This window comes from Artibeus jamaicensis, unplaced genomic scaffold, assembly GCF_021234435.1.
Source record: "Artibeus jamaicensis isolate MK-2021 breed Jamaican fruit bat unplaced genomic scaffold, CSHL_Jam_final scaffold_584, whole genome shotgun sequence".
NCBI classification, from domain to species: domain Eukaryota; kingdom Metazoa; phylum Chordata; class Mammalia; order Chiroptera; family Phyllostomidae; genus Artibeus; species Artibeus jamaicensis.
Genome location: NW_026522048.1, coordinates 13,810,701 through 13,836,076, shown reverse-complemented (window position 1 = coordinate 13,836,076; position 25,376 = coordinate 13,810,701). Strand labels below are relative to the sequence as shown.

The following is a 25,376-nucleotide window of genomic DNA, read 5'->3' as shown; positions in this document are numbered from 1 at the left end:
TGGTTACCAAAGGGAAAGGGGGGGGTTGGGCTGGGAAAAGAATTAAGAGGGTAAACAAGGTAAAAAATATAGTGACAAATGAAACTAAATTCTGTGTGGTGAAAACACAGTGCAATATACAGATGTTGTATTATAGAATTGTACACCTGAAACTTATATAATATTATTACCGGTTGTTTCCCCAATAAATTTAAATAAATAAGTAAGTAAGTAAATAAATAAATAAATAAAGGATCACTTTTTAAAAAAATTTTTAGACAAGCAAATGCATATATCACCCAGAAAAGAAAATGCACCTCAAAATGGCTTAATCTCAGTCTCCCTCTCTCCACTTCTCCTCCTGTCTCCACTCATGTTTGTGCACACACAGATACTCCCCAAAGATTTTAAGATGTAACTGTTGACCTTGAAATTATCTTCATTTGTCTTCACATTAAATGTGGTCTTCCTTTTAGAATAGAATAACATTAACATGTCAGAATAATTCTAACAATTGAGGTAATTTAAAAAATAAATGTCTGACTATAAAATGCATTTAAAGACATTTTCCTTTAGATACATAATAATAATAATAATAGAAGGTGAATTAATGTAATTGAAATGAATATTTGTAATTTAAAAATTATTTTTATATAAATGCATATTGCTAAGGTAGCTTTTAATCATGTTAAAAAACAGCATTCTTGGTAGACTAAACATCCTCGACCCTCTTTCCATAAGTTTATTATCACACTATGGCATTCTCTGCAAGATGGGTAAAGACAATGCTAATCTTCAGCTCATTCCTCTAGGTAAATTATGAATTTCAAAATCAACAGGTCCAAGCAATGAGATTTTATTATACAGTTCTCAGTAGAATCGTATGATGGTTAGTTGCCTCTCAAAGCTATTTTGATTTCTCACGGTTTTTGAATATTAAATATCTGCAAATTATATTTCCTTCCCTCCTTTTCTCCCCATTTCCTTCTCAACCCGGAGAAAGCTGGTGTCCGTCTTGGTAATTCTACTCCAAATACACAAAGATCACACACTGTCAGAGTTAATGCTTTCTTCCCCACACCCTTATTCAAAGACTCTCCTGAACCTGGTGTTCCCTCTAACCAATCCTTTTTTCATTCTTTCACAAGCTTCCCTCACTCTGTCCAGGATTTTGACACTAAAGTATCTCAGGCTTTCACTCTATTACAGCCTCTTCTCTTCCTCCCACTTTCAACTATCACCTTCATGCAGTACTACTGCCTATCCATACCACCAACCTAGAACTTTCTCCTACATTCAAAAATCATATATCTAATGACCTGCCCGAAAGGTTCAAAAACTTTAGGGTATACCCGAAGCAACTGGAGAGATTATCCAAAATCAAATTTCTGAACTCCAGCAGCAAAGCTTCTGATTCACTAGGTTTGGAAAGAACCCAAGAACCTGCATTACTAACAAGTTTCCAGGTGACACACCCTTTGAGAACCACTGACCTACAGATTTCTCCCTTGGAAAAGCCACAAGTACCTTAATTTCAACAGGACCTAATGGATCTCCCAGAATTTACCCTAGTCACCTCCAAACCATTCTCTACACAGCATCCACAGTGATCATTGTAAACATGATCACTTCCTGATCCTTTAAAATATTTAAAATATTCTAATGGTTTCCAAGGAATCTTAAAATAAAAAACAAAATCCTTTACATGGTTTATCAAGCCTTGCATGACCCAGTCTTTGCCTATTGCACCATATGCTACCATTCTCTCTCTCATTTTTTTTTTACACTCCAGCCACAGTGGACTCTCTCAGTTTCTAGCAAAAGCCAAGTTATTTGCAGTTCCAAGATATTTCAACAAGATGTGCTGCCAGAAGTATTTTTTCCTCAGCTCAAGTCATCTTCCTTGCCTCCTCTCCTTTAGGTTGGCAAATTCTTATATCACCTTATAGTTCTTAGCACTTTCCACAATAGTGATTAGTGCAATGGATTGTGCAATTAGCAGTTTACTCTCTGCTCCCCATCCTTCCCACACACACAAGTTCAAAAAGTCACATGTCTATCTAGCTCCCATTGAATTTTCAGCCCTTGGCACAGTGACTTGCACTTAAATTATTTGTTGAATTAAATGTCTGTCTTGTAACATAAAATTACTTCGAAACCTCAAAAGGAAAGGTATTATTTAAAAGGGACTAGATTTTTTTTAAGCATTCTGTACTGCTTACAAATGATGGAATTTCATTAGATTCCACAATTCTGGGAGTTTGAGAAAAATAATACCTTAAAAAGATAAAATACAATTTTCCTATCACGAGCTCTTCTGTGCAACAAGATATATAGGTATATTATTGTTTATTATCTGCACCAACAGAGTACAGCACTGATTTTCAAAAACCATTTAGTAATAAGTGTATAAGGCAGCCTAAGATAATTTTTGCAAAAAAAATAACAATTTACTAGTAAAACTGCATCAAAGAGTACACACAGGCTTAGCAACAGAAGTAGTTTCAGATCATTCTAAGAAGTAAGATGGGGCAGCTGCCTGGGATTAACCCTCAACATGAATAACCATAACCATGAGTTACATAATAAATATGAATATAACCAAGAATTAAAATATTATGCATATAACCAAGATTTCAATTACTGTGTAAACACATAATCTACAGATTCTGATCTCCTTTAAAACAGAAAGAATACCTGCCATCTATAATTCATCCACCAACTCTTTTTCTCTAAAGTACAAGCTAAGTTAGCATAGCACTGGCCTAAGTGGCAAACACTTAGAATAGATATAACTATCTTAAGATGTAATTTTAACTAATATAGCAGAATTTACATACAAATAAAGGTTATCTTCATTCAGAGTACTCATTTTTACAGACCATTTCAAGTTGCCACCACACAAAGCAATTTTAAAACTCCTCATTTCTAATCACTTTCTTAACTACATTCTAAGTTTCATCCCTTTGGTTACTGCTTATATTTAACTGAAATAGCATTTCTCATTTTGATCCTTAATTTTATATATGATATGCAGTTCAAAATGACTTCCTACTTTTTCCAAATATCAAATCCATTCTCAAAAGATGTCATTTGCCACCATATAATGTAGGTTAAAAGAATGAAGTTGAAGGCACTTAAAAAATGACAAAGGAATCATTCCAAAAGTGTTTTTTGACCAATCACATTACTGAAATAAATTCAAGCTAATTCTTAGACACATAAATTCTAGCATGTTTATTTAAAAACTGGTCATATTTCTACTTTGGGCACTACTCATAGGTATGAAACCTGACTTCTGGATTTCCTGAATAAGAGATCCTGTAATGAGAAAGTACATTTACTATAATCTACAGACTAAGAAATGGAACAAGTTTTAAGAATAAAATCTGGTAGTCTACTATAACAACATGGCTTGGGAGATAGTTTAGTATACGAATAAGATCATGACTGTAAAATGACATAGGCCAAGATTCAAATTCTTGCTTGGTCCCTTAGTAGTTACATAACTAAGAATGTTACTTGAACATGGAGTCTGTACGACATGAATAAGTCCATCTGTAAAACCAGAATAATATCATCTATTCCAGAGATATTATAAGGATTATACTACATAATATATTATTTTATTGGAATTCTAGCCACTAACATTTTCAAGGGTAATCCTTCAAAAGAACCCAAGAGACTATCTGTTCCAAACTCTCCATTTTACTAAGGCCCACAGAGACCAAGTGATTGCCAAGGTCACACTATTACTTAACAGGGAAAGACAATACTTCTGGCAGGTTCCTTATTTTCCCAGCGCATCTATTTACTAAATCAGCTGGTGTCTGTAATTCTAGGTTGCACAGGCCTGTGACGGAGGGTCTCAAAGAGAGTTTCTGAGACAATAATAAATCAAGGCCACCATACAATAATAAATCAAGGATGGTGCTAGCAAGTATGATGCTGGCAACCATATAGTAATAATCTAGTTTTGATATGTTAATTTACAGCTAAAAGTACCTGATACTGTATAATTTTTAATTTTATTGAAAGATCCTTTTCTAAGAATAATATGAACACTGTTTTAAATCAAGATACTACAAAAAAGTGAATGTGTTTTTCACTTATTAAATATGTAACTGGTGCCCTGGCTGGTGAAGCTCATTGGATTGAGCACAAGCCTGTGAAGCAAAGGGTCACTGGTTCGATTCCCAGTCAGGAAACATGCCTGGGTTACAGGCCAGGTCCCCAGTATGGGACACATGACAGGCAACCACACACTGATGTTTCTCTCCCACTCTTTCTCCATCCCTTCCCCTCTCTCTAAAAAATAAATAAATAAAATGTTTTTTAAAAAATATATAACTGGACAGGAGGGAGGACTTCCGCCAAGACGGAGGCATAGGTGGAGATACCGTGCTTTCTCCCACAACCAAGTTGAGAGACAACAAAATATCAGCAACAGAAAACACAGCCAGAACACAGAAAATTGAACTTTTTCGGAAGTCTGATAACAACAAATTCTTCAGCCTGACGGGTAAGAGGGGCGAAGCCAGCAGCTGGCAGAGTGGAATTGCACAGGAAAACTCGGTCAGACAGACTCAGGTGCGCGGATCCCAGGTGTGGGGTTGCAATGGGCAGACCCAGTGAGCAACCCAGTGAGAGACCAGCAGATCCAGTGAGGGTGAAGGGCGGCAGTTGACTGTGGTCCCGCATTAGTGTGAAGATAGACCAACAAGAGAGTGAACGGTGAGACGATGGGACCAAGCTGGCCCCAGCGGCAAGAGGCAGCAGAGGGGGCCGCCATTTCCCCGCTCTGACCCCACCTCCACATACAGCATCACAACCCAGTGACCTGGGCGGCCCTGCCCTGGTAAACACCTAAGGCTCCATTCCTTATAATTATGGGCACAAACAGACCAAAAATGGCTCAAGAAGATCTCAAAGCCCCAGGGCCCATATATCTAAGCAATGAAGAAATAGCAAAACTTTCAGATGCACAGTTCAAAACACTGGTGATCAGGATGCTCACAGAACTGGTTGATTTTAGTCACAAATTAGAGGAACATATGAAGGCTAAACTAATTGAAATGAAGGGAATTGCACAGGAAACCAATAGTGATGAAGAGGAAACTGGGACTCAAATCAAAGGAGTGGATCAGAAGGAGGAAAGAAACAACCAAACAGAAAAGAAGAAAAAAACAAGAATCCAAAAATATGCAGAGAGGCTTAGGAACCTCCAGGACATCTTTAAACATTCCGACATCAGAATTATAGGGGTACCCAGAAGGGGCAGAGGAACAGCCACCAGTGGAAAACTTATTTGAACAAATAATAAAGGAGAACTTTCTCAATCTGGCAAAGGAAATAGACTTCCAGGAAATCCAGGAAGCTCAGAGAGTCCCAAAGAAGTTGGACCCAAGAAGAAACACACCAAGACACATCATCATTACATTAGCCAAGATTAAAATGAAGGAGACAATCCTAGAAGCAGCAAGAGATAAGGGGACAGTCACCTACAAAGGAGTTCCCATCAGACTGTCAGCAGATTTCTGAAAAGAGACCTTACAGGCCAGAAGGGGCTGGAAAGAGGTATTCCAAGTCACGAAATCCAAAGACCTACAACCAAGATTGCTCTATCCAGCAGAACTTTCATTCAGAATGGAAGGACAGATAAAGTGCTTCTCAGATAAGATCAAATTCAAGGAGTTCATCATCACCAAGCCCTTATTATATGAAATGTTAAAGGGACTTACCTAAGAAAAAGAAGATAAAAAAGATGAACAGTGAAAGGACGGCAAACTCACAGTTATCAACAACCACACCTAAAACAAAAGCAAACTAAGAGGACAGCTAGATCAGGAGCAGAACCATAGAAATGAAGATCACATGGAGGGTTAGCAACAGGGGAGTGGGAGGAGGAGAAGGGGGGAGAAGGTACAGAAAATAAGTAGCATAGACGGTAGATAGAAAATAGATAGGGGGGAGGGCAAGAATAGTATGGGAAATATAGAATCTAAAGAACTTGAGACACATGGTCATAAACTAAAGGTAGGGAATGGTGGAGGAGGGGTGTGCAGGATGGAGGGGAATGAAGGGGAGAAATAGAACAACTGTAATGGCATAATTAATAAAATATATTATATATATTTTATTTATATATATATATTATATATATATATATATATATATATATATATATATATATATATATATATATAACTGGTTATAATAAACCAAAAGTTACCCAGTTTCCTACAAGTAAAATTCATACCCATGCTCAACCAAGAGTTCTTTATTAAAGGATCAAAGTTTGAAATGCAAGACCTCAAGTTAACTCAAGACAATCTAAAGAATTTTATTATTGATTCTCTTCCTCAACCTCAAAAGCAATTTCTTCATATTTTAATACAGATTAAGAATAGCTATCTTGAACATGAAAGAAAAATGAGTATTTGAGTGCCTCACTCTGGCCTAGATGCTTCTGGGTTTTGAATTTTAGGTATAAATTACCACAACCAAAGTATTCATCATCTTTAATTTATCATGCACGTAACCAAGACATAATTACACTTCTGCATGCCAGTTTAAAACGGATCTATGAAAACCAACACAATCTTTAATACTTGAATTAAGTCCGACTACCAAAAATGAGAAACTATGGAGATAACTCTTATATTGAAAGCCTGTTCCTAAAAGAAAACTGATCCACATAACAATAAAAAAATCTTAGAAATACAAAAACAATCACACATTTTTTCCATTTAATTAAAATCATAATTTGTCTCATAGTCGCAAAATGTATCGCTGATTAATTTTAACTTCAAGTTTGAAGAAGCTAATTACTACTGTGAATTCAGAAGAAGCCCCTAATAAACAAGACCTTGCTAGTTACAATGCTAAATATGTTAAGCAATCAATCTCTTTAAATGAACCTCTAATTTTACAAAAGACTTTTTCATCAATAATGACAGGGTATTGTTTTTTCAATTCCCACATCCTAATCATAAATAATTGGGGAAATAAAGATATAAAAACCATGACTTCCCAAATAATGAATCTTTGAAAACAGCCAAAGTATTATTTGAAGATAATGCTGAAGATCTATTTTAAAGTTTCAGGAACAGTGAAAAATGGTATGAAGACTATAAAGATAACAGAAGCAATAAAGGATATTGTAATGAGCCAGTCAAAAAGGAAATTAAGCATGACAACGGATACCTGAAAATGCTTAGAATACAGGAAAAAGGTAAAGCAAATACCCTGGCTGGTGTAGCTCAGTGGATTGAGCGCAGGTCTGTGAACCAGAGGGGTGTGGTTCAATTACCAGCCAGGGCACATGCCTGGGTTGCAGGCCAGTTCCCAGCAGGGGACGTACTAGAGGCAACCATACACTGATGTTTCTCTCCCTCTCTCCTTCCCCTCTAAAGATAAATAAAATCTTTGAAAGAAAAAAGAAAAAGGTAAAGCAAGAAGAAACATCTAACTACTATCTAATCCAATCTCTGGATGCTAAAATCAACAGTTTCACAGAAGATAAAGTTCACAAAATATTCAGTGAATAGATGTCTACTATATTAGAGAATATTTACAACTTTGACTTTCTCTACATTATGCAAATAAAGAAATTTCACAAGAGCCCATTTATTTTCTAAGGCTTCTTTAAATTTCAAATAAGTATGTACTAGGTAGGTTTTACAATATCTTATATAATTAGGCCAAATCTGGGAATTGAAGCCTATCAAATCACAGCCCTTCCGTCAGGATTTCAACTTCAAAATAGTTAGCATTTTTAGAATATGGATTGTAAAAATTTCTGATTGCAGAAGAATTATAATTTCAATCATAAAAGATACACACAGCACTTGAAACCATAGCTGTAGAAGAAAGAACTAGAAAGTCTCTTGAGAGAAGAACTGAACAAGATATAATAGAGAGATGCAGCAATATTATTATTGGAAGAAAGGGAAAAGATGGATAACTTTAAATTTAGCTGCCCAGGGTAATTTATAGGCAATAACCATGAAGCCTGAGTATTCAGGAAAGGAGACTGGGCAATAAAAACACAGTAAGTTAAAGAAAGTTTAGAACAATGCCTGGAAATTTTGAAGAACATAAAATGAAAACAGGAGATGAAAATTAAGGCCCTTAACAAGCTAGCTAGACAATCCAAGCTCAAAATTTAAAGTGTCAAAGCTTATAAGGCAGATGAGAAGGAAAAGGAATAATGAAAAATATCGTTAAGTAATTAACCAAACTAGCTACAACTATTACAGCAGAATAAATAAGAGTAATACCTCACCAGTCTGTACACAGTTAATAGTAAAATAAGTAAAGACTTCTAAACTATCGAAATATCACAACAGCCACAAGTTTAAAGGCAACATGCCATTCTCTAGAGCAAAGTCACTATTTTATGCACAATTCTAAATGGTCTCATTCAGTTTCCAAGTAGCAAACTAAAAATGGCAAGTGAATCATAATGACATGTACAAGTTGAGGATGATGACAAGCAAACAGAAAAACTAAGAAGCAAACAAGAATTCAAAATAATACGAGTTTTAGGACCAGTTGGCATGAAGGCACACATGTATACAAATCACTGTAGCAATATCACAATTTTTATGACTAAACATGCATTAACAAAAAATATAGATCAACAGTTCTGAACCTTCTGTTTAAGAAGCTACAAAAGGACTCCAATAAAAGCTAGTGGACTAAATATAAATTTTCTTGCCAGTTACTCCAGATATCCTATTGCCAATTAAAAACAATTCATATAGAAAGAAACAAAACCATAAGAGCAAAAACATTAAAATTGGGGATAAGAGGGAATTCAACAAATTTCTAAAAGATGAAAGTAGATGTGAGATTGACATAAGAAGCAGAGAAACCCACAGCCTCCTTTTACCCTTCAAGAGTAATGCAAAAACAGTGGGAGCCCATACGGCTAACAAAACCTGAGAAGTGTGATTGCAAAGCAATGATACAGCAAAGGGCAAGAATGAGGAAGGGCTAAAAATAGGAGAGTTTAATATTACTTGATTGACTCTATAAAGGACAACTTCATTTCCCATCCCCCATTTCCAAGCAGTATCTAAATAACTAACATTTACCGCCAGGCAAAAAGATAGTTGGCTTTTCTTAAAGAAAATGAATGACTACCTCAGCAGGGAAAGATAAGTAGGGATGCTGGGTCACAGTAAGAAACCTGTCTCATCTGACATTTAGAAGACCTGCAATCTGGAAGCTAGCTCCCTTCCCTCTTACTCTAAAACAATGCTTGCCAATTGACAGGCCCTAACCTGTACTGCTCTGTCCCCTAAGTATTCCAGTCAGAATTTCTACCCAAAGGAAAAACCTAACAGGGAAAACAGTCCAAAAAGCAGGGTGAGAGAGGACAGAACCCAGACCAGAAACCTAGTCCTTTTTTTTTTGGAAACATGAATAGAAAATCAAGGATCACCAGGCACATAAGAAAAACTTACATTGAAAAGAATGACTACAGGACTTCCGCCAAGATGGAGGCGTAGGTAGAAGCACTGCGCTTTCTCGCACAACCAAGTTTAAAAACAACAAAGTTTTAGCAACAAAAATGCGCCAAACCACAGAAAATTGAACTACACGGAAGTCTGACAACAACAAACCCTTCAGCCAAACCAGTAAGAGGGGCAGAGCCAGCAGCAGAGTGGGGTTGGGCAGGAAAGATCCACCAGATCGACCCGGGTGCGCGACCCAGGTGAGCCAGCAGCTGTGGGCAGATCCCAGGTGTGGAGTAGAGGGCGGACCCACTGAGGGCTGACGTGGTCACACATTCGTGCGCAGATAAACCGGTATAGGAGTGAAGCAGTGAGACAGAATGTGCAAGCCCCAGTGGCGGGAAGCTGCAGAGGGGACTGCCATTGTCCCTCTCTGGCCCCACCCCCACATACAGCGTCACAAAACAGCGACCTAGGCAGCCCCACCCTGGTGAACACCTAAGGCTCTGCTCCTCATATGTAACACGCACGAACAGATCAAAACATGGCTCAAGAACAATTCAGAGCCCCAGAGCCGATAAATCTAAGCAATGAAGAAATAGCCAAACTTTCAGATGCGCAGTTCAAAACACTGGTGATCAGGATGCTCATCACAGAACTGGTTGATTTTAGTCACAAATTAGAGGAACATATGAAGGCTAAACTAATTGAAATGAAGGGAAATGCACAGGAAACCAACAGTGATGGAAAGGAAACTGAGACTCAAATCAAAGGAGTGGACCAGAAGGAGAAAAAAAATGACCAAACAGAAAAGGATGAAGAAACAAGAATTCAAAAAAATGAGGAGAGGCTTAGGAACCTTCGGGACATCTTTAAACATTCCAACATCCAAATTATAGGGGGACCAGAAGGGGAAGAGGAACAGCAACAAGTGGAAAACTTATTTGAACAAATTATAAAGCAGAACTTTCCCAATCTGGCAAAGGAAATAGACTTTCAGGAAATCCAGGAAGCTCAGAGAGTCCCAAAGAAGTTGGACCCAAGAAGGAACACACCAAGGCACATCATCATTACATTAGCCAAGATTAAAATGAAGGAGACAATCCTAGAAGCAGCAAGAGATAAGGGGACAGTCACCTACAAAGGAGTTCCCATCAGACTGTCAGCGGATTTCTAAAAGAGACCTTACAGGCCAGAAGGGGCTGGAAAGAGGTATTCCAAGTCATGAAATCCAAAGACCTACAACCAAGATTGCTCTATCCAGCAGAACTTTCATTCAGAATGGAAGAACAGATAAAGTGCTTCTCAGATAAGATCAAATTCAAGGAGTTCATCATCACCAAGCCCTTATTATATGAAATGTTAAAGGGACTTACCTAAGAAAAAGAAGATAAAAAAGATGAACAGTGAAAGGACAGCAAACTCACAGTTATTAACAACCACACCTAAAACAAAAGCAAACTAAGAGGACAGCTAGATCAGGAGCAGAACCATAGAAATGAAGATCACATGGAGGGTTAGCAACAGGGGAGTGGGAGAAGGAGAAGGGGAGAGAAGGTACAGAAAATAAGTAGCATAGACGATAGGCAGAGAATAGATGGGGGGAGGGCAAGAATAGTAGGGGAGATATAGAATCTAAAGAACTTGAGACACGTGGTCATAAACTAAAGGGGGGAATGGTGGGGGAAGGGTGTGGAGGGGAATGAAGGGGGGAAATAGAACAACTGTAATGGCATAATCAATAAAATATATTTAAAAAAAAAAGAAAAGAATTACCACAAAACAAACATAATAACTGACCAGAGAAGAAGAGGAGACAACTAAGGAAACACAAGATATCGTTAAAAAATATACTTTATATATTCTGAGACTAAAGAATCACAACATAATACAAGAATGGTAGAAAAAAGAAAAAAAGAACAAGAAAATTCATAGGTTATCCTCACTGCCCCACCTGCAAAAAAAAAAAAAAAAAATCAGCCAGAAACTATGGGAAAAAAAATACCCTAAACACAAAGCAAAGAAAATCACAAAATTTGAAAGTAAAAATGAGACAAGGAGGATCAATTCAAAAGAGAAAACATCAGCTTAATGAAGAGAAAACAAGCAAAAAAAGAATATGAAGGAAAGAAAATATCAAAGACAATAGAGGAGAATTTCCAAGAGGTAAAGAATCTGATTCAGACAATAAGGGAAAGCGAATGCCTAGAACAAATAACCGAAACAAAACAATCTATATATGTCATTATGACTTTGTAGCAGGAATGTAAAACAAAGAAGATCCTAAAGGCCTTCAGACAAAATAAATAAAATATCTTAAAAGGACAGTGAATTAGATGGCTTATGGCTTCTATTAACCATTCCTGGATGCCAGAAAACAACCAAACAATGCTTTCAGAGTTCTATAGGAAAATTATTTGCAAGCTACAATGTTGCACCCAGCCAAACTATCAGTCTAATATGAGAATAGAATGAAGACATTTTTGTACATTGAATAAATCAAAGTCTGCCTCTCAAACACAGTTTTTAGGATGTTACTTGAGAATGTAATCTAGAAAAAAAGATCAAGTACATTAAAGAAAAAAGAGGAAGACCTGTAATAGAATGAATCCAATGTTAAGAGTACAGTGAAAGGAAAGGAGGTTTTAGAAAGAGACTCAAAACAAAAGCAGTCCAAACTGAAACAAAAATATAGGCAATTCCAGATAAATAGGGAACACAGTGCAACAGACACTATGCTCAGAAGTAAGGGATGGGTGCAGAGGAACTGAAAGACTATGATAAAAGCATATAGCACAAGAAAAGGGAGCAATTAGAAACACCAAGAAAACAGAAAGTCATGTCCAATTTTTTTTTAATTCAATGGCTAGGCTCTGAGAAACTGGTAACATAAATAAAATAAAATCTATTGAACCTTGATGCTATCAACATTTTTCCTCAAGTAGCTCATGGGCTGCTTAATACGATCTGTAGAAAAGCAATCACAATCTAAGCACACCACCTGGCCCAGCATTAAATAACATTTACATAATCATAATATCAAAACTATTTACTGGTTTTTGTCATTCGGAGAGATTCTATGGACATGACAGCTGGGGTTATTTGGGTAGAAAAATGGGAGATGGATATGTTTATTTAAACAATAAGAAATATAGCTACCAGTTAAGAAAGAAAAATGGGAATACAGATGTCTAAATTGATAAATCAATATAAATGTGGATCACCATTTAATAGAAACCAGTATATTTCATAAAAACATAGCTTCCTTTATTGCATATTCATAAATAAGCACCCCCCATGAACACCACCCATCTCCTAAAAGGGGAAAAAGTCCTTTAATTAAAGATAAGTTTTCTTCAGTTTAAAATAATTTCAAATTAACTCATTTTTTTAAGACAGTGGTTCTCTATTAAAAGTGAGTTTGTCCCCAAAGGGACATTTGCAATGTCTGGAGACACTTTTGGTTGTATAACTTGGGAAGGTAGTATTAGCATCTAATTAGTAGAGAATGAGGACGTTGCTAAACATTCTACAAGGCACAGGCAAGCCACTCACAATTAGCTAGCCCAAAAATGTCAACAGTGCCAGGCTGAGAAACCCTGCTTTTAAGGGAACTCTTCGAACTTTTATAGAAAAATTTTTGTCATTTCTCTCTGCTCCTGATTCTAATGATGGCATGTGGTCACAGAGAAAAGCTTCTATGGGCACAGGGATGGTTATGATTGGCGTGAATGCAGACCTGAGGACTGCCCTCTGGGTCCTCACCACCTCTGAGGTTTGGTCATTGGCCCTCATTGAGTCCTAAAGGCGTATGTTGATGTGTATGTTGGAACAGTATCCAGTTAGGGATTTCCTAACTTGGTCCCACCTCAGCTCCTGATGGTATGAATATCCTTAGGGCCTCAATGACCTCCTCTATGCAGCCCATGCTTATAGCTAAGGCAACACTAACTGCCCAACAAATAAACTCCCAATTTTCAGTCCTTTCACATAATCAAAATTTCTCATTAAAGTTAGTATGGAGTGGGTGCTTCTATTTGGTGCACAGCTTTCTCCCACATGGTAATTTAGGGACTCTAGATCCTTCCAACCTTATGCCTTTAACATATCATAAGAGACCCTGCCTCTGCATCTGGCCTGTTGTTGTAGACCACTCTGCCTGATTTTAGGAATTGTATCTATACCCCTTGTGGCTAAGGGCGAGAGATGACCTTTGGAATGCCAGCCACAGGAGACAAAGCTTGTCTCTGGTAGCAAATGCTGCCTCAGTTCCTCTCCCTGCCCCCAGAGCTTGGTCAGAAGTCAATGACGGGTAAGACCCCTCACAGTGGGGGGCAACCTAAGCCAGACTCGATCACCTCGGAGGCCTTCCTGGAAGGACTTGGGGGCGGGGCTGCAACAAAGAGTAATGGACTCTCCCTCCCCCCTTGGTTTTGTCAAAGCCCGAGTCCCCACGTTCTCTGGGAAAAGCACTTCCTGGCTCTAATCCCCTTAAGCCTGAATACCTGTTGAAGAGAGGTGCAGCTCCTTGCCTTGCTAGAGCGTGCCCTGGGGAAAAATCTGGCATCACAAAGACTTGCTGATAAACCTGTGAAATCTGCTCTGCTAAGATTCATTCTTATGATAAGGGTCTGAGAGGAAATGAGTATGTCTCCCAAAGTTTCTGCAACTCTCTTCCTGACAGACACTCAGTCAGACTAAGCCCTCAGATCTCTTTGTAATGTTATCTATTGTTTGATCCTTGCCACCCTGTATTCCTGTGTATTACAACCCAATAAAAGGCTATGGAAAAGGACGCTTGGGGCCTTTTTCTCCTCGGAGAAACTGGCCACAGCCCACTCCTCCATCCCAAACAGATCTCAGCATCTCTCGGCCATATTTATTCATTCACGCGTGTCCCTGGCACTGGGGGGACTTGTGAAGTAGTCGCCCCCACATCTGGCGCCCGAACAGGGACCAGACTCAGACCTTCTTCAAGCCAGAGGCCTACAGCCGAGCCACACCATGCTTAAGAAGGTAATAGACACACAATTCTCATCTTTGGCGGTCGCCCCCACAGCCTGTGGAAGGGAAAACAAGAACACTTCAAGCTAGACATTACAACATAGTTCGAATTCACATTCCATGGCAAAAATCTGGTCACATGGCCCCACTTCAATGCAGGATGGGGGTAGAGGAGAAAATGACTGAGAAATGCATTACTGGCTGAGCAACCACTTCCCAGTGTAAACTACACTACACGAGGAAGCATCTGCACAGTTGCCCTCCCTAAAACCTTTTTCACATGGCCTCTCCCTTCACAGTAGTAGCCTCATGATAGGCTTGCTGGCTCTCTGCTAACTTTTATTTCCTTCACTATGATTATGTGAGAACTTCCATACCACATAAGAACCTTGGAAAACTCACAGGATGCACCTCTGGGCCTCATTTCTGACTAAATACACCATTTACTTCTCCTGCAGCCAACTCATATCAGCACAGGATCACAAGGCAATAAGCTAAATAAATGGTAAGTGGCTGTGCAGGTTCTGAATTTAAGCAGTTCTGTTCCACAGCCCATACTAATCTGCCTCTCCATACTTCTAAAATAACAGGTAGTAAGAGATTCTTTCCATTGTTATCAATGAATATTTATAAAGGATCCACAAACATCTTGCAAAACAGCCCAGGAACTATTACAAATTCCCCACTATGGTACATTGTACTGTTTTCTTTACTTCTGTTTTGCTAATCTTAAATGTTATAGTCAAAATAGTAGGCAAAAGTATACAGCAAAGCTAGCCTTCAAAAGTCTTTCAATTCCCTCTGCACTTGAACAATGTACCTGTGCCCTCATGGCCAAGGCACCCTCCCTCATTAATCTAACCCAGTAATAATCTTACGTAGATTGGACTGCTCTCTCCCCAGATCTACCATTTCCCCAACCCCATCAAAATATACCTACACAGATTCTGTAATTTCCACAGGGGTCTGAGCCTTCATTGTTAGAAACTGGATGAACTGATAAACTAATATACTTCTGCTAATATGTGGCATTTGGCAGTCAAAAACCAAGTCAGTTTAATGGTGGAAAATTCAGCAGCAGAAGGCTTAAATAAACTTAAGTGGCTTGGACTGGTCATGAAAAAAAAAAGGATAGATTTCATTACATATATTTGTGTCCCTCAAATAGACTACATAATAAACATCCACACTAATTTTAAAAATTTAAAGTATTCATTTTAAAAATTGTAATAAGTCTTAAAATACTGTGACTAACTTGTTCTTATATCTCTGGTAGACCCTGGAATTTCCTAGTGAGAAAATGGCAACTGAATAAATATTAAAGAATTATTTTACTTACTATATTCTTTTAATTAAAAAAAATAGGATGTCAAATACACACAAAATAGAAAAAAAATTGAGGCTATATGCCATCTTATTACAAAGTGCATTTTCATCAGGTCATAGTCAAAGCAGTCTCACAAATATCATAAAGTCAAGACCTGTTATAAGGGGCATCTGCAAATAAATTCTACAAGTCAGTATAATTCAGTGGTTAAGAGGAGAAGCTTTGAAGTCAAAGATTTCCTTAAATTTCAAATTCAAATCCTTTTGCTAGGCTCCACCACCTGGGCAGGAGGTTTACAAAGGATAAGAAAATAGCCTGATTTGAGAGGAGGGATGGCAGCGGGGTGTGGGGGAAGAAGGAGGTCACTGTGAGGAATAAATATGAGAACATGCCAAGTAATTTTAAAGTGGAACCTGGGTTAACAGTCACAGCATATTAGCTAATTATGATGATGATAATCAGCCATTCCTACTACATCTACTTTGGGAACTATAACAATCCCCCTTTGAATCTATCAAGTTTTTAACAACCCTAAATCGAAAAGTTTCTCCTTTTATTCTGAAAAGTTTTCAAGTTCTAAAACTATTTCCTCTTTTTTTTCCAGTCCTTTGTGAATATAGAAGATATATTCTATCTGGGTAACTGCCTTCTTTACCATTTTGAGACTCAGACTCTTTTTAGTCTTTTTAAAACAAAAATCCCTTCCAAATATTACATAAACAATAGACTACTCCATGGGTTATAAACACTACAAAGACTTTACAAAAGTACAATAAAATTTGAGATTCATAAAAAAACAAGCAGCTATTAGAACAGAAAGCTTAGAGAAGAAATGATACAGAGGTCTATTAGCCTGCTCAAACAACACTGAGTTTTTTACATGACTCCACTTCAGGAAGACAAACAATCCAATTAAAAACTGGGCAAAGGGCCTGAACAGATACTTCTCCAAGGAGGACATACCGAGGGCTTAGAGACATATGAAAGGATACTCAGCATCACTAGCCATCAGGGAGATGCAAATTAAAACCACAATGAGATACCACTTCACACTAGTCAGAATGGCCATTGTAAACAAATCAACAAACAAGTGCTGGTGAGGTTGTGGAGAAAAGGGAACCTAATACACTGTTGGTGTGAATGCAGACTGGTACAACCACAGTGGAAAACAGTATAGAATTTCCTCAAAAAACTAAAAATGGACTGCTGTTTGACCTGACAATTCCACTGCTGGGATTATACCCTAAGAATCCTGAAACAGCAATTCAAAAGAATCTATGCATCCCAATGTTCACAGCAACACAATTTACAATAGCCAAGTGCTGGAAGCAGCCTAGGTGCCCATCAGTAAATGAGAGGATCAAAAAACTATGGTACAACCCTGGCTGGCTGGTGTAGCTCAGTGGATTGAGCACCAGCCTGTGAAGCAAAGGGTTGCCGGTTCGATTCCCAGTCAGGGCACATGCCTGGGTTGCAGGCCAGGTCCCCAGAAGGGGACACATGAGAGGCAACCACACATCCATGTTTCTCTCCCACTCTTTCTCCTTCCCTTCCCCTCTCTCTAAAAATAAACAAATAAAATACTTTAAAAAATAAATCTATGGTACATTTACACAATGGAACACTAGCCAGCAGAAAGAAAGAAGTTCCTACCCTTTGAGACAGCATGAATGGAACTGAACAGCATTATGCTAAATGAAGTAAGCTAGGCGGTGAAACACGAATACCATATGATCTCACCAATAAGTGGAACCTAATCAACAGAACAAACAAGCAAGCAAAATATAACCAAAGACACTGAAATTAAGACTAAACTGAATAACCAAAGACACTGAAATTAAGACTAAACTGACAGTAACCAGAGGGGAGAGGAGAGGGAAATTAAAAGGAAAAGAAGGAAAAGGGTTGTCAAGAAACATGTACAAAGGACCCATGGACAAGGATAATGTGGGGGATGATTGAGGGTGGGAGGAGGGTGGGAGGAGGGGGGTGGGTGGGGCAGGGAAAAGTGGTGGTGGCAAAATGGAGACAACTGTATTCAAACATAAATAATTTTTTAAAAATTTAAAGAGTAAATGAAAACCTGCACAGTTTTTAAAAATAAAAGTGAGATTTCAAAATAAAAAAATGAGTTCTAAAATAAAGGACAATAGGTAGAGATCCTTCAGTTTACCATCAGATCACTAGAAAATATAGAGGACTTTTTTTGGTAACTTTTCTTCTTAATAGCAGGAAAATCCCATTTCTTTACAACAATGAATAGATAGATGGCATGACAGACAAAAGCAATTTCTTCGAAAACCAATTCTGTAGAGAAGAAAAACCTAAAAGGCTCAGATTTTTATCCATACATATCCCTTACTTGATGCTTTAAAAATCTGAGGGGTCTACCATTCGTTGTGTTAATATTAAGGACACAAGCCTCCTTTCTATTAGAAAACATATGCTTGATTGAAAGAAAACTAAGCATCCAAAATTTTGAAACATGGTAATATGTGGGTCAACTCAAAATTCAAGTACACATTGAATTTCTTGATAAATACACCAAAATAATTCTTAAAAATCTAAAGACAAAGAAATATTTTAAATAATTTCATGATTGTTGCTTTCTCCTATGTGTTAGATATTGCGGTAGGCACTTTCATATACATTATGTAATTTCATTCTCCCAACAAGCATATGGGATAAGGATTATTATCCTCCTTTTACAAATGAGAAAACTAAGGCCCAGTTTTTTGCCCAAGGACACTTGCTCATATAAGATGTAATTAGAAATCCAATTCGAATTTTCTGATCCCCAGTTCAATTCTCTTGCTTTCACTGTATCACTGTCACTTTCAAACTCAACTACTCTAAATCACAGCTCTTTTAAGGTGTGCCAACCTACTTCTTTGGGAGAGGCAACAGTTGTGAGAGAAGAAACATTCTTCATATTACCAAAAATAACTCGCTCTACTTAATCTGATGTGACTACCAAGTTTAAATGCTTTTGTTCATGCTCTCTACTGCCTGAGAAAACTTACGTACCTTCAGATATAACCATTTCTGCAAGACTGAACTCAGGAACCACCTCCTCCAAGAAAGTTTCCCTGATTAAGTGACCTGTTCCCCTCCTCCTAAGCCAATATCCTTCTTTATCACCTCACTGCTTATACGGTATCTACTTTGGACTACATTATCACATATACCTCTTTGTTTTCCAGTCATATGTCTGGAAATACATTTTTTCTTTCAATGACTATTAAGAATTTTCAGGGTCAATGGTAAGCAAACTAGACAAGGTCCTTGTTATCGTGGACAGATTACATTGCTTGCAACTTTAACAAAGGTAAAAATAACACAGAGGGTAAGGATGTGATATTCCAGGACAAGGACTCCTTTCCTACAAGGTCTCAGAAGAAAGCCTGCAAACTTGACAACATTTTTTAGGGAGAAAAAATCCCTTCTATCATGTCTTCCAGGTGAGACCCTCAACCTCACGCCTTTCAGAAGATATAAGAGGAGGTGAGGGACCAAGATGGAAGGAAGGAAAGATCTAAAATCTCGCAGGGGTTTCCCACATACTGACATGAAATCTTTACGCATGAGTCCAGACGTCTCTTTCCGTGTCCCATCTATGATAAAACTATACTTCAGCCACAACTGCCACAATCAAGCACCTCCATCAATCTCCTTGCACACAGCCACCTTCATTAATGAAGTACTTACTCAGAGAGTTTTTTATGTAACTTGTATTTATGTAATATTTGTAGGTCATATTCCTAAGAATAAAGGAGAGCCTATGGTCTTCTATTTTGACTCTCCTGATGCCTGGAGATCATTGCTACAAATGTGTTTGGCTTTAAATAGTATAATATAAATGTGAAAATATAATACCTCAGGTGTTGCTATTAGGAAAGAATTTTCCAAAATAATATTAGAAAACTACATTAAGTATCAATTCTTTATTCTGTCTTTCATGTTTCAATACAAGTAATCTGCTCTTGGAGGATTATTTATAAACAAACCAAATTTAAATGTACTAAGAGCATTCACTAGTTGAAGAAATTCTGCAATCTGTTCTTTAATAAAGACCCTTTTGTAATGAAGATTTTGTAAATTCATAATTTTATTTTTCTCAAATTAAAACATAACCACATTACCCATAATTACATATTTCTTATTTTTTCATGGATTAAACACATGTTATTAGTTTTCTTTAGAACTGTATATTTCTCCCCAAAGTATACCTCAAGGTTCAAAATTAGCCAAAAAACTAGATATTGCCAAATTTCTAAGTGCATAAATGTGTTCAAAGAAACATATTTGATTGCCTCTAAAATGGAATAACATTATAAATGAAAAAAATAATTTCACACATCACAGACACAATAATATTCAATATTCAGTATTCAATAGCAGAAATAAACCATGGCCATTTTTAATTAAACAGGCCTTTCTAAGCACTTGTGTACAATGTATTGCAGGTCAAACTGTTCACGTGGAATCTGACCACAAAGACTTAATCTGCATAATTGAAGACCTAAAGGGTAGTTCTTATGTTTCATCTGGTCCCTTTCCCAGTACTCTTAACAAGCACATTGTAGTCATTCCATACATAGTTGTTTAAAAAAAAAAAAGAGGTAACGAATATTTGAAATTAGTCATACTTTCAATAGAGGACAGACTGCATACCCTTATTCTTCCTTCCCCAACCTGTTTTGCAAAACTAGCATGATGTTAATAATTTCATTGCAAAACAAGTTCTGCAAGCACAGAAATTGACCATAGTCTCTCAGTGTGATCAGTTTCGATGCCTGATGGGATACAGAAACCCTAACAAGCAATTCACCCATGTTCCTCCACAATCCTTGCTCTCCTTAGAATCCTAAAAAGTCAAAAAATGGTTTAAAATGGTTATTTTAAAAGGTCTAGGAGGCACTAATTTGAAGCTAAGTTTCAAAGGAAGTTAACAACACTACCATACACAGGGCAGTCTAGTATTACTCAGATGTCATTTTAGTCTTCCAGCATCAGAAAGGCAAAAGCTCCATTAAATTATGTATTTAATCAAATATGCTTATACTATCAGTTAGATAAGTTTAAGTAGGAACCCAAGTTACACCACCTATTATTTCACACAGCATCTAGATAAAATGAAAGTGTGTTCCCCAGCGCAGATGTCTCCAGAAAAGTGTTAAATGACTTTTGTGAATGGAAAACATGCATATACAGTTGCATCGCCTCAGCCGGTCCTGAGTGGGTGTCTCAATGAACCAAAAGCACACTCCGTATGTGAAGCTCCTTGCAACCTGATTCCACTTTTGAGAATGGGCTTTGAAACAAACTTTAAATTAAAAGTACAGCACAGGCTTCGCGCTTCTCTTATGTTACAGGAAGGCCACAGATGCCGAGGTTCAGAGGAACAACACCGTGTCATCCAGCCCTGCAAGGGCGGGTGCAGTCTGCGGCGCGCGGCACAGCCTCCACCCGGGCCGTCACAGAAAAACCGGAGCCTCGCCTTAACCGCAACAAAGTGACAGCGCCAGCTCCCCAGGGCGCGGGGGATCCCGGCGAGACCCGGCTGTCCGCCCAAACTTCGGGAGGAGGCAGGCTTCGGGGATGCTAAAATGCTTCTACCTCCCCCCAGCCCCTGCCGCGGCTTTGTATGGCTGCAGGCGCACTGGGTGGGCCCCAAAACACTCCACCGCCGCCAGCCTCCGGAATACCCCACTACAAAAGGGGACAAAGGAGCCAGAGAGAAACTCCTCGGCGCGGAGTGCCCGGAGTCCCCACCGGCCCAGGCTCAGAAGGTGAGGGCACGGAGGTGCAGTCGCCGTAGGGTGCGAACCCACCGCCCCCTAACTCAGAAACGCACGCGACACTCACCGATGCGGAGCCCCCGGATTGGCTGGGCTCCGGGGTCCGTTTTTCCTGGGGCCCCCGCACACGTCCGGTCCGACTTCAACTTCTCTCGGCCGCTGTCGCCGGCGGCAGGAGGGAAGAGAGCCCTGAGGGCTTTGTCTCACCGCAGCGGAGGCGCTGCAGGCTAGACCCTCCAGGGGGACGAAAATTCCGGCCCCGCAGTCCACCGGCCGGGGCAGGCCCCCACCGTCCCTCCGTCTGCGGGTACCAGTGGCGGCGGCTGCCGCAGCGAAAGCGAAGACTGCAGCCGTTCGGGTCGCCGCTACCACTACCGCCTGGCCCGGAGCACGTCGCAGCCTAATGTTGTCATCGCTCTAGTCACCGCCTCTCTGGGCATCCAGAGCCTTGGCGAGCCTTCACAGTCAAGCGCCCTCCCCCTCCCGTCCCGCCCCACGGAGCGCGGGATCTGGCCACACCCCTTCTCGTCACGTGACCCGGCGCGGAGGTGACAGCCCACCGGCTTCTCCTGCCAGGTCGGTGGCAACCCCGCCCAAGCGACTGGCAGCACCTTGTTCTGCTAGGCTTATCGCCATGGAGGAGCTTCCGCACAACCGAGAGCAGCCGCGGGATGCGAGCCCGGAGACGTGCTAAGGCCAGGCTTTCCGGACCGGTCGTACAGGCTCCTGCCCAATCGGAGGAGACTACACGGTAGAGCTTCCCTCGCAGGGCTCCGGAGCCCACGCTCTTCTGAGGCCGGACCGAGAGACCCGCCTCCCCACCCTAGGGCTTGGCTCAAGTTCTAACCAAACAAAGGGGGAAAAAAAGTCTCATGGTGTCTCGCTTGAAAATCTGTCACTGCTTGTTCCAGTTTCTAGTAGCATTTTAATTATGTCATTTAATTTACTTTTTTCTTTAGGGATTTTTATTTTTAAGGAAAGGATGGTATAGTTCAACTAGACTAGGATGAAAATAGCCCTTGCAAACCTTTTTGTTGTTGTTCCTAGTCTTGTTTCAGGATCCTTCGTGCCAGCATTAAGTTCTACAATGTGCTAGGTTGGTGGCAGTTTGAAATTTAGCAGTCCGTCCCATTTTTATAATAAATGTTAATTCTTGATTTAAGTACCTTAATTTTTGATATAATCTTTTGCCTTTTTTTAAAACCATTTTTGGAGCAACTGTGCCCCTGAACCCTGTTGATGAGAGGAAACAAGTAAAATGCTAAAGAAAGTAACAAAACAGAAATAAAGTAGGCAAGCAGAAAGTTCGTGATCAAACCCTAACGAGAACACACATGAGAAAGTTTTCTGTAATATTAAACTCCGTTTGTATCATGGTTCTTTCCAGGCCATAACCAAGGCTTTTTTCTTAGGCAGTTTTCATTTCACTACACTTTCTCAACAAGATGTCAAAAAATTTTCTGATTACCTGGATACTTTGAAATGAATAAGCAATAGAATTTGGCCTATATAATCCTTATTTTTAATGTATGTCAATGAAACTGTTAGGAAAAAATGGAGTTTAAGACTAACCATTATTTCATGTTACCCAAGAATGAAAAATACGATCAATTAAACTACGCCATGCCATTGATTTTTAAACGACCCATCTTGAATTTAGAGATGTTAAAATGTGAAAATAAGTCTTAGAATCTATGAGATATTGTGACGAATTGGTGTTCCAATGAAGAAAAGATTCTATAAACTCTGGAAGTCTGAGAGATTGTACTTGTGGTTCAAATGAATATGAGGGAAGTTTATTATTCTGTGAATGTCATTATTTCAGCCAAGCTAGTAACTTTGCAGTTTGTCAACAGACTGAAACCTATTTTCCAGGGCAGTTTTGTTTCAAACTGACACAAAAGTCAATTTTATTTTTTAAAATGTATTGATTTTAGAGAGAGAGGGGGCGGGGAGCAACCTAATTGTTGCTCCACTTATTTATGAATTCCTTTGATTCTTGCATGTGCCCTGATGGGGGGATCTAGCCCATAGCCTTAACACATCAGGACAATGCTCTAACCAACTGAGCTATCCAGCCAAGACAATTTTATTTTTCAATGGAATAGAATAGTGTATAAAATAATGTGTATATCTACTAAGGTCAAGTATTGCTTTATGGAACTTTTGTCTTAGGGAAGGGAAGAGTGTGTTGTGATTTAAACTGTATTTCCTATTGCAAGTTGCAATCAAATAAATTTGATAAAGAATGTTCCTAGAGCATAGATAACATGAAATATACCACCATCTGGGCACTGTTTTCTGGTACTTTTCCTTTCCCTTGTTACTGAGACAGAAGATTAGAAATAGGAGGCAAAGTCTTGTCTAATCCTCACCTGCCTTAACCCCACATTCTTATATTGGCTGTTGAAAATGAATGGCAATTTATTGTAATGGAAAGTACTGTACTGGAAGCAAGGAGGTCTAGATTATAGATTTAGCTCGTTAGATGTATGACTAGATAAATTATTTACTGTATTTCAAGTTCTTTTTTTTCCCTTGAACTTCATGCTTTTAAGGAATAATACTCTGTTGGGAACCACTCTGCCTGGTTTCAGGACTTGTAACTGCTCCCCATGGCTAAGGCTGAGTGCGCAAACTTCGGAATGCGAGCCACGAGGAGACAAAGCTTGTCTCTGGCAGCAGTGCTGCTTCTGCTTCATCCCCTGCTCCCAACGCCTGGACAGTAGGTTAAAGACAGGTGAGACCCCTCAGAGGAGGGGCAGCCTAAGCCAAACACAATCCCTTGGGAGGCCATCAAGGAAGGAATGGCAGCGGGGGGTGCTGCAAGAAAGAGAGAGTGATGGACCCTCTCCCCCTGGCTATTCTGACATAGCCTGAGTCCCCATTTCTGTCTGGGAGAATCGCTTCCTGGCTCTAGTCCACTTAAGCCTAATGATAAGGAAGGTGGTGCAGCTCTTTTGCTGGCTAGAGTGGATTCTGGGTGATCAGGCCTAAGAAAGAATGTGTAAAATCCTGTGAAACTTGTTTTGTTTAAGAATGCTCTCATTTAAATGATAAGGGTCCAAGCAAGAAGTTTGTTCCTTAAAGTTTTATGGCTCTTTAGCTATCTGACCCTGACTGAGAATAAGCCCTCATAGTTCTTTGAATGCTATCTATTGTTTGATCCTTACCTGTGTTCTTGTGCAAAATGAACTCAATAAAAGCCCATTGAGGAAAAGGCTCTTGGTCTTTCTCCTCTGAGAGACTGGCCACCTCTCCTCCCCAAGCAGATCATGTCTGGTAGATTACTTTCATCCGTGCAGACAAGGGGACTTGCAAGAAAAGTTGCCCACAATACTCAACCTTTTTCTCCAATTGATGATGTTCACATTTGCAACAAATCATCATGGTATACATAGGATTATTCAAATTCCTGTCAAAATAGCTGCAACTCCTTTCACCACACTCAAAAAATTGGAATGCAAGTACGTGAAAGCAAAGATGTTATAGGGAAATATATGTAAGTATATCTTTCACAATCTTCTGTGTTTTAACTATTGCTTACAATAGTTTCTTATCATGAATAACTAATGATTTTGACATGATTTTAGTCAATTTTGACATACCTCACAACTGATGGCCACAAAATAATGTGTCAATACATTATAGTTGAAAAATATATGCTTTTCAGATACTTTCAAATCTAATATTCCATGGTTCCAGAAAATGATCATTCAATCTAGTATTTTCAATGTAATCACAATATGAAGAGAAACTATAATGTGTGATTCTGTGCTGTAACTGAGATAACACCCATTT

The 25,376-nt window shown here is 39.0% G+C and overlaps 1 protein-coding gene and 1 pseudogene across 1 annotated transcript in view; one reads left to right on the top strand and one right to left on the bottom strand.

Annotated features, from left to right (window-relative positions):
* OSBPL8 (oxysterol binding protein like 8) overlaps positions 1-22,006 on the bottom strand; it is a gene marked incomplete at its 3' end in the record, with an annotated part of 149,703 nt that extends 127,697 nt beyond the window's left edge. Inside the window, 1 exon segment of the mRNA XM_053658776.1 lies at positions 21,643-22,006.
* A 240-nt stretch (positions 22,007-22,246) lies between these two features.
* Positions 22,247-25,376, top strand: part of LOC119039979 (14-3-3 protein theta-like) — a 31,053-nt pseudogene continuing 27,923 nt past the window's right edge.